The sequence below is a fragment of the Ictidomys tridecemlineatus genome, chromosome 6, assembly GCF_052094955.1.
Source record: "Ictidomys tridecemlineatus isolate mIctTri1 chromosome 6, mIctTri1.hap1, whole genome shotgun sequence".
NCBI lineage: Eukaryota > Metazoa > Chordata > Mammalia > Rodentia > Sciuridae > Ictidomys > Ictidomys tridecemlineatus.
In genome coordinates, this window is record NC_135482.1 from 164,362,394 (window position 1) to 164,374,538 (window position 12,145).

The following is a 12,145-nucleotide window of genomic DNA, read 5'->3' on the forward strand; positions in this document are numbered from 1 at the left end:
TGTGTGTGTGCGTGCATGTGCGTGTGCAGAACAGCTCTACACATGTGTGGCTCTTTGCTATCCTAAAGAGAGTGCATGTGGAAATCAAGCAAGCCCATTATGCAAATTGTTTAAGTTGATACTTGTGTGTTGCTTATACTGGTTAATTAACAAAATGACTCACTGTGATAGACTTTTAGACAATGCTCCATAACTAATAACTGAAGTGTCAGATACTCAGCCATGGAGCCAAACCCTGCAGCCCCTGGGCTGTGAGGACAGCACAACCCCCGGAAACTCAGCAGTCACTCTCAAGCCACCGTGTGCATCCTGTGTGCCGCAGGGTCCTGCTGCCACAGGAAATGACAGGTGCCTGAAAGATGTCTTCCTCTTGCTACATCTGGCCCCAATGTTCCATCTGGAACAAAATTACTGGCCTCCCCATCCTCTGAAATGCAAATAAAATTACCCCTTGCTAGGCGCTGGGTTTTTCCCTCTTCTCAGTGTCTGTTGGGCTTGCATTCATCCCCTGACCAGGATTCTCCACCTACACCTGCCATTTTGACCCTCTGGCCTGTGGCAAAGCTTGCAGCGCCTCCCCATGTTTCAGTCTTTGCACTGTCAGTCCTTGCTAGAAGCAGTGAGTCAGCTGCCTCTGCCAAAGGAAGAGCGAGGGGCCTGGAGGGGGTTGCAACCCCAGGAAATTCCAGACACTGACCCCTGTCTGCATTCCAGGTGTGGCTGCAGAGGTCCCCACTCCACACCTATCCAAACTGCCATCACACTCTGGACTGCATGTGTATGGACATTCTTTCTTTTCTTAAATGCAAGAAAACAAGCTCCATCAGAGTCTGTCCTACCGGGGTTCAAATCCCACTGCAGTGTCTGGGGTCTGGCTCCCTCCCCTCAACACTGGGTCTGGAAACTGCTGACATGGAAAATTATGACTGTGGTTCACTCCGTTGCTATTGACTCAGAAGCAGAAGCAAGGGGTGGATTTGATCCTGATCCTCAGTTTAGGTACAAAACGGAGTCACCTGAAGAGGATGTTAAAGCCCCTATGCCTAGCTCTCCCCCAGCCCCAAAGACCAGTTGAATCAGAACCTGGGGGTGAGGCCTGGGCCTGCAGCTAAACACAGCTCCATCCATTCTAACATGCAGACAGACTTGGGGTGCCTGGATTGGGGCATCTCCAAGGCCTCACATCTCTGATTGCCATTCTATTCCAGGCCTCTGGGTGAGGGTGAGGGTGAGGTGGGCCCTCCTTCACCTCACGCCTCTTCTCTTTAATAAAGGGACCCAGGAAAGCAGATGCATTTACAATAAATGGAACCAAACATGTGGAAATGCTGCAGCCCTTGAGAATGCTCTGCACCTGCACAGCACTTTGCCCATGTGATTCCTTAACCACCAGGGTGGTCAACTGCACCCCTACGACAGCTTTCAGGGAAAGGAAGGAAACCAGCAAGGGCCAGGCTTTTATCACCATGCCATCTCCCAGTCCTTGGGCTCAACCCCTTCCTTCTTCACACCCACCAACCAGGGCAGCACCTGCCCCTTGCCACGCACCATGACAGATGCCAGGGAGTCACTGGCTTTTCTGGGGGAGATGAAAATAAAAACATGGGAAATGGTAGCAAACTGTGATGGGCACCCAGATGGAAGCCCCCAGGGGGCTTTGCTGAGAATAATGGTAGGAAGTCCCCAGGGAGGTGACACTTCAGTGGAGAGCCATATGCAAAAAAGAAAGCACCCTACAGAGCCTAGAGGCTCTCAAATGGACAACAGGGCTTGTGCATTCCCCTGAGACCATCTAGAGGTCAGATGACATGTGTGGGAGTGACAGAAGAAAGGCTTACCCTCCACCACGGGGCAGGACATCTGGCTTAGGATAGGAAGCCCTTCCCAGTGGGCAGGGACTTGCCTTAGGAAATGGAAGAGCAAACCCCCCTAGCCAGTTGAGGGCTCACATACCCCAGGGTCTCAGAAACCGGGGTTCTGTGAACACCCTGCTCCATCCCCAGGCTCCAGCCAGACCTGCCACTACTGTAGCTGGCTGTCACAACAGTGCAGAAGCTGCCAGGCTCCCTCTGCAGGCTGACTGCTCTTCACAGGGTTGGGTGTTCTTTTCTCTGGAGACAACCACATGGAGACCCTCCCTGATGCACCAAGGAGAGCCTTTTCCTTCCCTCAAAAGAGCCTCTGATTGCTCACCTCCTGCTGCATGCAGTCACATAGAGAGTCCAGGATCTTGGCCAGTATGCCGCGTGAAGCTGCTGCAGAGCCCTGGTGCTCACAGGAGGGGCTGGGCAGGAATTCCAACCAACCTACTAATTTCAGAACCATAACTGCAGTGGCAGCTTCAAATTTCCCCACTAGATGGGGTCCTTGATTGCTACAGCTCATCGCTCTAAATCATTTAATTTGGCTGGGAAGGCTGCTCAGAAATTGTATTCAAAGCAGAGGGAAATCTTTTACAGGAAGTGGCCATGGGCTGCAATCAGAAAACCCCTTGGAAATCTGTTTTTTTATATCCTCCTTAATTAGCAAATGTGATAAAGGGTGAGATGTTTGCCCAGGAAACCTAGTGAGTCTGAAACACGGATACAAATGAGGTCAGCTAGAAAGTGATGGCTGTGAAGAGCCATTTTGAAAAACGCTGTAATTGTTTCTCCTTTTTGAGGCAGACTAGAGACATTAACCCCGGACAATCAGGCTGAAAAAGTCCTTTGGCCTTGGTCTTGGTCACCATTTTGCCTGACCAACAGGGACCTGTTTCTCATTGATTCATCTCAGTCCCTAGATATTAAAATCGAGCAGACAGGGAAGATGAGACTGGCAAAGTTAAGCCACCAGAACAAGGTAAGACAGTTTTTCAGATGCAAATTTATTTGGCCGAGTTACTGTAAATAATTATATCCTTTGAAGTAATGCACCATGGATACTTAACTGCATTATCAGTTATACACCTCTCTTATTCCTACATCAGTATGGAAACCCCTCTTGACATTTTTAGGCATAGCAAGAACAAAGACACTAACTCTGTCTTGTGACACTGCATTTTAGCCCAAGAAACACAACTCCTTCCAGAAAACAGTGCAAAAACATATTTTTAAAATATTTTTTAGTTGTAGATGGACACAATATCTTTATTTATTTTTATGTGGTGCTGAGGATCGAACCCAGTGCCTCATACGTGTAAGGCAGGCACTCTACCACTGAGCTACAGCCCCAGCCCGCAAAGACATTTGTGACATCACTTTAGAACTTTGCAGGTATGGATGGAATCCTTGATGAGCAAACTCATCACTGAAGTTTGAATGCCATAACAGAATTCCACAAGATGGGGCGTGAGCATATTTTGAGGATGATTTTAAAGCAACACCCCTTGATAAACTTGTATTGTTCACATTTCCTTTAATGTGGAAGTTGTTGGCAGGGTCCCCCTCCTCCTTTTCCCTAGGATTAGAGATATTTTGATATTCTTGGGCATTGGGTCATCAAGCAAACAAACACCATTAGGCCCTTGGTCATTGGATTTGACAATTTTAACTTAAATTTTTGGCCACAGAGCATCTCCCCCTGGAAAAGTTAGGGTGGGTGGGGAGGAGATTCTGGGTTTTGTTTTCATCGAATGCTGGGAACAGGTACAAGACAATCCTCTAGGAGAGCAAAATTAGATCTTTAGTCATTTGGGAAGGTGGCCTTGCAGAAATCTGCTTCCCATAACACACTTCTCTGTCCTGGTCACTGATGCAACCTAGAAATTATATGCACTTCCAGCAGAGTTAGGGACATCTTCTTAGACTGTCCGTATGAAAGAGCCTCCTTCTTCCCCTGGAGCTGCTTTGGCCATCCTACCATACTTGAGTCCAACCCAGAGGAGCCTATCAATTGCCCAAAGATGACTCCCATGTCACCAGAAAGAGACATCTAATAAGCCCAACAGTTGAGAACTGTGTTTCCTTCGTAGGTTCTTGGCTCAGAATAGAAACCAAAACCAGAGCTCAGCTATTGCTTGCTGGGGTGAACCAAGTCCTTTGGTTTTACATAGACCAGCCGAGGAGTATATGCCTAGAATCATGGGGCTGCCCAGGTCTTCTGAGATATCAGGAGCCAAACAGAATCTGGTCTGAATGAGGAATGCCAGAAATACTATCAATTGACCAGGAACTGCAGAGCACAAAATCCCTTAACTCTTGGAGTTCCTCTGCCCTGAGCTGTGTCCATAGGACCAACCAGAGCCATAAATTCACTCTAGACACTACTCAAACATTGTCATAGAATAGTGACACACACCCCCTAAAAATGACCACATGCTAATCTCCACAACCTGTGAATTATCTTACAGTACAAAAGGGAATTAATGTTCCTAAGCAATTAGATAGGGTCAGTATACTGTGTTGGCTACCTTAGAATAGAAGAGGGCAACAGGGGAGGACATCAGAAGGTCGTGGAAGGATGTGGAGTAAGAACCCAGCATACCGCTGCTGGCTTGGAGGATAGAGGAAGAGGCCACTTACCAACAAATGCAGGCAGCCTAGCAGCTGGTAAACAAGACCAACCTTCTCCCCTAGAGCTCTCAGATGCAATGTATCCCTGTTGAGCTCTTGGTTTCAGCCCAGTGAGACCCAAGCTGGACAGTCCAAACTACAGAAAGGTAAGATAATAAATCTGTGTTTGTTTTGAAAAACTGATGTGACTCCATTTTTGAGAAACCAGCCTCTACCTCAGAGCAAAGCCTGTCCAAGGAAGGGGGCATGACTCTTGTCCTTGGAAAACCCCACAAAGCACTCCTAGGCACATACCCACCCTGCTGAGTTGTTTGTCTGCAAATAACAGGAGAGATCTGTGGCACCAGTGTCCCTGACTCAGTCAGGCCAGGTGAGGACCCATAGCAACCCCTTAGCAACCACCAATCAGCATGAGACAGGGAAAATATCTGGGATGCCAGATGACCCCCAGTAGTTTATGGGGGTTGATAATATGTTGGGAAACCATGTAGTTCAGCACGTACACCCCTCGTGGCTTAAACCAATCAGTTCAAAGGAATCCCCCTCTTGCACTAACCAATCACCCCCACCCAACTTGTACCAGCCAGTGAATGTGCTAATCAATGTTAAGAGTTGTTGTTTGATTTTCCCGCAGTATGAAATGATTTGCTGTGTGATGTTGTGACACCTAGAGTGTCCCGCAAAACCTATAAAATCTCACTGAACAAAGGACCGGGACTCACTCCTCAGCACCCCTGTGTCAGGAATGGTTGTGAGTCCAGGCTGAAGCTTGCAATAAAGACTCTTGTGTGATTGCATCGGATTCAGCTCTTGGAAATCTATTGGGGTCCCACGAATCTGGCATTACAGTTTAAGCCACTGAGGTTGTGGTCCTTTGTTCCAGGTAACACAAACCCCCTCTGTGACCAAGCCAGCCGGTGGGGACTCAATAGTGCCCAGGATTCCAGGAAGGTACACACAGAGCAGTCCACAGGGAGGAAGAAGTGCACATGTGTGGTTAACGCAGAAGGTTCTACGTGGAAGTCCTGCACCATGCCTACACTAGAGGTGCTGTCCTCTGCCTCAAGGCTTCCTGGAGGAGGGAAGACATTTCTGCTGAACCTGGAAGGCCCATAGCAGGGTTGTTCAGAACAGCCATGGGTTCATGTGTTCCCAGAACCTTTCATTTAGCTTTTTTTTTTTTTTTTTTTTTTTTTGGTTGGGGGTCATATGTGTCGAAATGGAAAGCATTTCTTTATTGTCCAGGCTGGTCTAGACCTTGATTCTCCAAGGGTGGTCCATAGTCCAGGGGCAGGGCATCCCAGAGAATGCAAAATCCCAGCCCTGCACCCCAGCCCTGCCAAGTCAGCATCTGCATTCTAAGGTCTCCATGGGGTTTATGCCTGCATTCTAATATGCGAATCTCTGCCCTTACCCTCAGTGTGGAGAGAACAGAGCCGGGGTTCCAGAAGATGCTCACTAATGTAAACCTGATGGAGCAGATGTTCCTCAAACCACCCGCCACCCATTGCTGGGGAGCAATGCCCAGGAGGGTGCTCCCCCTCCATGAGCTTCTCAGCGTTTGCAAAGAATCACACACAATCCAGTTATTCACGTCCTACGGGAACATCAGGCAGGCTTTATTTCATAAAAACGTGGTCACAAACATCATCCATTTCTTTCTTTCTTAGAAAATATGACTTCGCCTCTAGCAATTCTAACAGAGAAATTTTTTTCTAGTCTGATGACCTCAATCCCATAATCATTTATCCTAACAGCTCGATCTTTAAATCACTAAGTTTCAATTTATTGCTCCTGCTGTCAGTAAAACCAGTCAGGGGGGCTCTGGCAAAGGCGACTGCCTCCCTGATCCCTGCAGCCTTTTTGCTGGGCTGGAGCTCTACCTCTGGTTGGCTCTTAGGCTACACACACTCAGAGCTGCCTCACACATGGCTGGAAAACCTGAGACACTGTCGCCCCAGGGGTGGACGTTCAGTTCGGGCTCTGCAGCACACCAAGGACTGGCTTCTAGGGTGTTTACTCAGTGCACAGACTGGAGACCCGCACTCAGAAGCGGTGGAGGTATAATGCTCTGCAGTTTCAATCTTAAGACTCTTGATGATTTTATCTTTGACTTGGCGTTTTCTCCATGCAGTTCTATGGTACAATGGAACATGTGCTGGGGACTTGGAAGCTCTGTTCCCTCTGAACTACCTCCCATCTTTTCCCCACAGAGACTGTCTACCACTCCTCTCTCCTCTCTGGTCTATGGTCACTGTACCCATCTCCGCTCTTCTCCGAGTCACATCCCCACGGGGTCTGGGCTGTGATCTGTTAAGGATCAGGGTTAAGCACCAAACCCCTACGAGGATGCCTCACTCGCCACCTGCATTTGTGAGCGTCTGAACTCAGGCCACTGCGGACCTTTGTGCCCAAGGGAACCGGATATGAAATAACAAGTAAGAGAACATGACAAGTGTTGAAAGTAAGAAAAGAAGAAGGAAAAAAGAAGTAGAGGAAGGTTTTCTCTTGCTTTTCTTTTTTTAATTGTAGTAAAATTCGCACAACATAAAATTACCCTCTTAACCATTTTAAGTGCTCAGTTCAGTGGTGTGTAGAAATTTCATTTTGCCGTGCAAACAAGGTTTCCTCTTAGCAAAGGAAAACTCTGTGCCTGTTGAATATGAAATCCCAGTTTCCCAACCCTCCCTTCTTCCCCTGGTAACCAGGATTCTGCTTTCTGTTTCTATCAATCTGAGCACTCTGGGTACCTCACATAAGTGCAGTCAAACAGGTTTTGGTCTTTTTGTGACTGGTTGATTTCACTTAGCACAGTGTCCTGGACATCCATTCATAATGCAGCAGGTGTCCCACCTCCTACCTCTTTTAGCCTGAATAATACGTGCAAATGTACAAATCACATTTTGTATGCCCATTCGTCCACCGAGGGACACTTGGCTAAGCAGCATGGGTGTATGGAGATTTCTTTGAGACCGGTCTGCTTTCAATTCTTTCGGGTCCGCACCCAGAAATGGAATTGCTGGATCAAATGAACTTCTGCTTTTTGAACAAACATTTTCATTTTGAACTGGGCAAGTGTGAATTACGCAGTTGGCAGCCCTGCCACTCCAGCGCAGGGGTGTCGGAATCATCAGCATCAGAGAACTGCTCTGGGTCAGCTGGTGAAAGTGCAGACTGGGAAAAGAAAAGAAAAATGCACGACTTGCAAGTGTCACCACCACTGTGGAACAAATGAGAAAAGTGAGGCACTGAGTAAGAGTGTCAACACCCATCAGGAGCACCTACAGTTAGAAAACATTCTGGAACTGGTTTATCCATGCGTGCAAGTACTCATTCAATACATATGTCTTTAAAAAAGAATATTTTTGGTTACACATGGACATAATACCTTTATTTTGTTTGTTTAGTTTTTTGTGTGATGCTGGGGATCGAACCCAGGGCCTCACCCATGCTAGGCAGGTGCTCTACCACTGAGCCACAACCCTAGCCCAATACATATGTCTTAAACACTGACCAGACTTGAGCCTTTGAGGGCACTGAGGGTACAGCAGAGAGCAAGGCAGACAGGGTCTTACAGCAACTAATGGCACATTTGATGGTTTGTCATGACAGATCCTATAAAGGAGAAATAAATGTTGGAACTTGGCTGGGCATGGGTCACTGTACCCATCTGCAGGAGGTTGTCAAGCTGGGGCAGGAGTTCCAACGTGGTATGTGAGATGATAGCTTTGATTTTTAATAAATGTATATTCACTTTAATACACACAGACACACACACATAGACACACACACAGAGACACACACATTTAACCCTCAATTCTTAATTATTGAGAATAATAATGGGGCTCAGTTAAAATAAAAAGACACTTCAACATAAATAAGCTAAATGTATAGAAAATATTAAAAATAAAAATGATTAGAGGCTGGGGACGTAGCTCTGTGGTAGAGTGTTTGCCTAGCATGTGCAAGGCCTCCGGTTCAATCACGAGTACTGCAAAAATAAAGAAAGAAAGAATTAAAAGATAAAAATAAATCAAGCAGAAACTGCACAGATAAGACAAAAACAATATAGAGTTTGCGAATCAACCGACTGCATTTTAGAAACTGCTTGTAGATTTTACAGGCAAATATGTTTTTAAATATGAGCAACTTAAAATTCAGAAGGACAAGGGCTAAGATACAGCTAAGGACAGCATCAGTGTACAAGAGGGGCTCCCAACTCACTTTAGGATTCAGGAAGGGCTTCCCTGAGTCGCGCGAACCTGGAGTGAATTTTATTCTTCCCATGACTCTGTCCAGCTGCATTTGTTTCGACTCTTCAAATCCTAGCAGTGCAGACCCACGGGAACCAGCTGAAGCAAGTGGAGTAATTTCCAGACACAGATGGGCAGAGTCCTTCTCATGATGGCCCTGGACACCAGGTGACGGGCTCTGGCCGTCTGTGCCCCTTGTCCCTGCTCGGATCTGAGCATCTGCTTTCCCACCTCCCTCTCTGCACACTTCCCTTCTGGGTGTCTTTCCGAGTAGACAGTGGGGAAGTCTGGCCACACCTGGGGTCTCTGGCGTTCTAAGGACCAGGGAGCTAGACCCAGGTTGACATGTCTCACTTCCAAAGTCCTGATTTCTGCCGAAAAAATTCAGCATAGGTCAGCACAGATGAGCCCAGAAGGGGATCCCCGTTTACACAAGGACTGTCCTCACTGTGTGGAACAGGGAAGAAGCCACTCCCAGAATCGGGGTGGGAACCTGGGAAACCCTCATTCCCGCAGCTTCCAGATGACTCCTTTGTGTCCAGAATAATGTAGGAATCGAAAAATGATAACTTCTCCTTGGAGGTCACTCTGAGGAGAAGACTGCTGTTTCAGAGAGTGGAGGTGACAAGGGACCTCTACCTGGACTGGGACCCAGGAATCCCCCAGGAGAAGCAAGACCGTGAGCTTGCCAGATCTGAGGACTTTGGGATGTTTTCACTTGTGGGAAGGAGATGGAGAGCAAATGCAGTTGAGCCAGGTAATCTTTTTTTTATGGATTTCTTAAAAATATAGCACAGGATGCATTACAATTCATATTACACCTATAGAGCAGATTTTTTCATATCTCTGGTTGTGAATAAGGTATATTCACACCAATTCCTGTCTTCATACCTGTACTTTGGATAATGATGTCCATCACATTCCACCATCATTTCTAACCCCCTGCCCCCTCCCTTCCAACCCCTCTGCCCTATCTAGAGTTCCTCTAATCCTCCCATGCTCCCTCTCCCTATCCCACTATGAATCAGCTTCCTTATATCAGAGAAAACATTCAGCATTTGGTTTTTTGGGATTGGCTAACTTCAGTTAGCATTATCTTCTCCAACTCCATCCATTTACCTGCAAATGCCATGATTTTATACTCTTTTATTTCTGAGTAATATCCCACTGTGTATATATGCCACATTTTTTTTTTTATCCATTCATCTACTGAAGGGCATCTAGTTTGGCTCCACAGTTTAGCTATTGTGAATTGTGCTGCTATAAACATTGATGTTAGCCAGGTAATTTTTTTAAAGTGAATTATAAAAAATATAAAGTTATCTCAGAAAATCACAGAATTCAGCCCATCCACTTTTGAGAGCTTTTGTCATTCATCAGAGTACTTGCTCCTATATTTATAGTTCTTATCAATCTCCCCAACCAAGTATGCACTTTGTGCTAATATTTAATTCACAATGCCTCTATGATGTATAGTTACCATTATCTTCATTTCTAAAGATGAGAAAATGAAGGCACAGAAAGGTCAAGGAACCCACCCAAGGTTGCACAGTGTTATGGTTTGGATATGAGATGTCCCCCAAAACTCCTGTGTTGGTACAGGAGGTGTGATGTTTAGATTATGAGAGCTGTAGCCTAATTGGTAGATTAATATAGTTGATGAATTAATAATTTGAAAGGACCAACTTGTGGCATGGGTGGGACATGACTGGAGAAGATGGGGTCACAGAGGGCACACCTTTGGGGTTTACAGGGTGCCTCGCTTGCTCTCTCTGCTTCCTGGCTGCCGTGAGCTGAGCAGTGCTGCCCCACTCCACTCTTCCTGCAGGATGGTCGCCTCACCTTGGACCCAAAGCGATGGAGTTAGCCGACTATGGACTGAACCTCTGAAAATGTGAGCCCCAAATAAACTTGTCTTCCTCTAAATTGTTCTTGACAGGCATCTTCGTCGCAGTGATAAGAAGCTGACTAGCAGAGAAATGAGGAGCTGGGACTCAAACCCAGGCCATCTCTATCCTGAGCCTGTGTCCCTGACAAGGCCTATAGGCCAGAGTTAAAAATCTCGCTGTCCACTCACTTATTATAAAGTCTCTTGGATCTATTGATCCAGTGATAAAGTGAAACAAAAAGACACCTCGTTTATAAAATCATTGTGGAGACTAAAGGGGAAAAGTCTCTACCCATGAAGCACTTAGGACAAATGGGCACTTGACTGAACGTAGCTATTACTGTTCAGGAAGTGCTAATGAGTCGGAATGACATTCAGCTCCCATGTACATCTGGTGATGATGGGTGTGTCCCCAATTTCCACAATGGAATTGCCTGCCTAGGCCGACTCTCATTTAGGCTGCTCCACTGCTCCGCAAGGGAATGATTGATGTAATTGTTACCCAGTGCCAGCGTGGGTGAGTGCATGACAATCAACTGTGTTACGTACCTACATGTCGTGCTGGGAGTGATTTTCGTTATCTAAGTTTTCAGTTCTCCTTCATGGAGGGAGCACGTACACAGTGAGGGTGTTGTATGTCTAGGTCTCATATGCACATATTTTCAGGTCACGGTCTAGAACCCTTCCCATGCCCAGTGCCCAGTGCCCAAAGGCTCCCTTTGCCCCTTCCCCATTGATTCCCACGCCCAGAGGTAGCCACTGAGCTGACTCTTACTGCCTTGGATTAGTTTTGCCTGTTCTTAATCTTCACAGAATGAGATCTTGGCATTTTAGTGGGTACCCCTGGCCTTCCACCCAGGAAAGTGAGAAAGCTGTATGTGGCCAGGGAGACTTTGCTGAGAACCCCTTGAAAGAGTAAAGTTTCTAAGCTGGAAAGCTTGAATGTAAAAGATTAGGTATTATTGAGTTCCTCTGTTACACCCAGATTCCTGAGATAGTTAAGACAATGCCCTACTGGCCATTTAGCCTAGGGCCCTGTGCAGTTTGTCACAGGGCCCGAACCAATCAGTTTGAATGTGTAACCCACTTAGGAATGACCAATCACCCCCGCCCGACCTGTTCCTGCCAATGAATGTGCTAATCACGTCTCAGAGTTGTTGTTCAATTTTCCCACGCCTCATGATGATTTGTTCTGATGTATGCAAAGCCTCCCGCCCTCCCCAAAAAGTGTACTTAAGCTCTACTTGACCTCTGCTCTGGGCTCCGGGCTGCTCTCCCTTCTTGAGTGAGCACGGAGCCCCAGCGCGCTGGAATGGATCCCCAATAAATCCCCTTTGCCAATTGCATGGAGCCAGTCTCTTGTGTGGTCTCTTTCTCTGACGCTCCGCCAGACCCTTACACCCTCTCTCCTACTGGAGACTATCATGCTGAATTAAATAAGCCAATACCCCAACCAAAGGCTGAATGTTCTCTCTAATATGAGGATGCTAACACACAATAAAGAGGAGCGA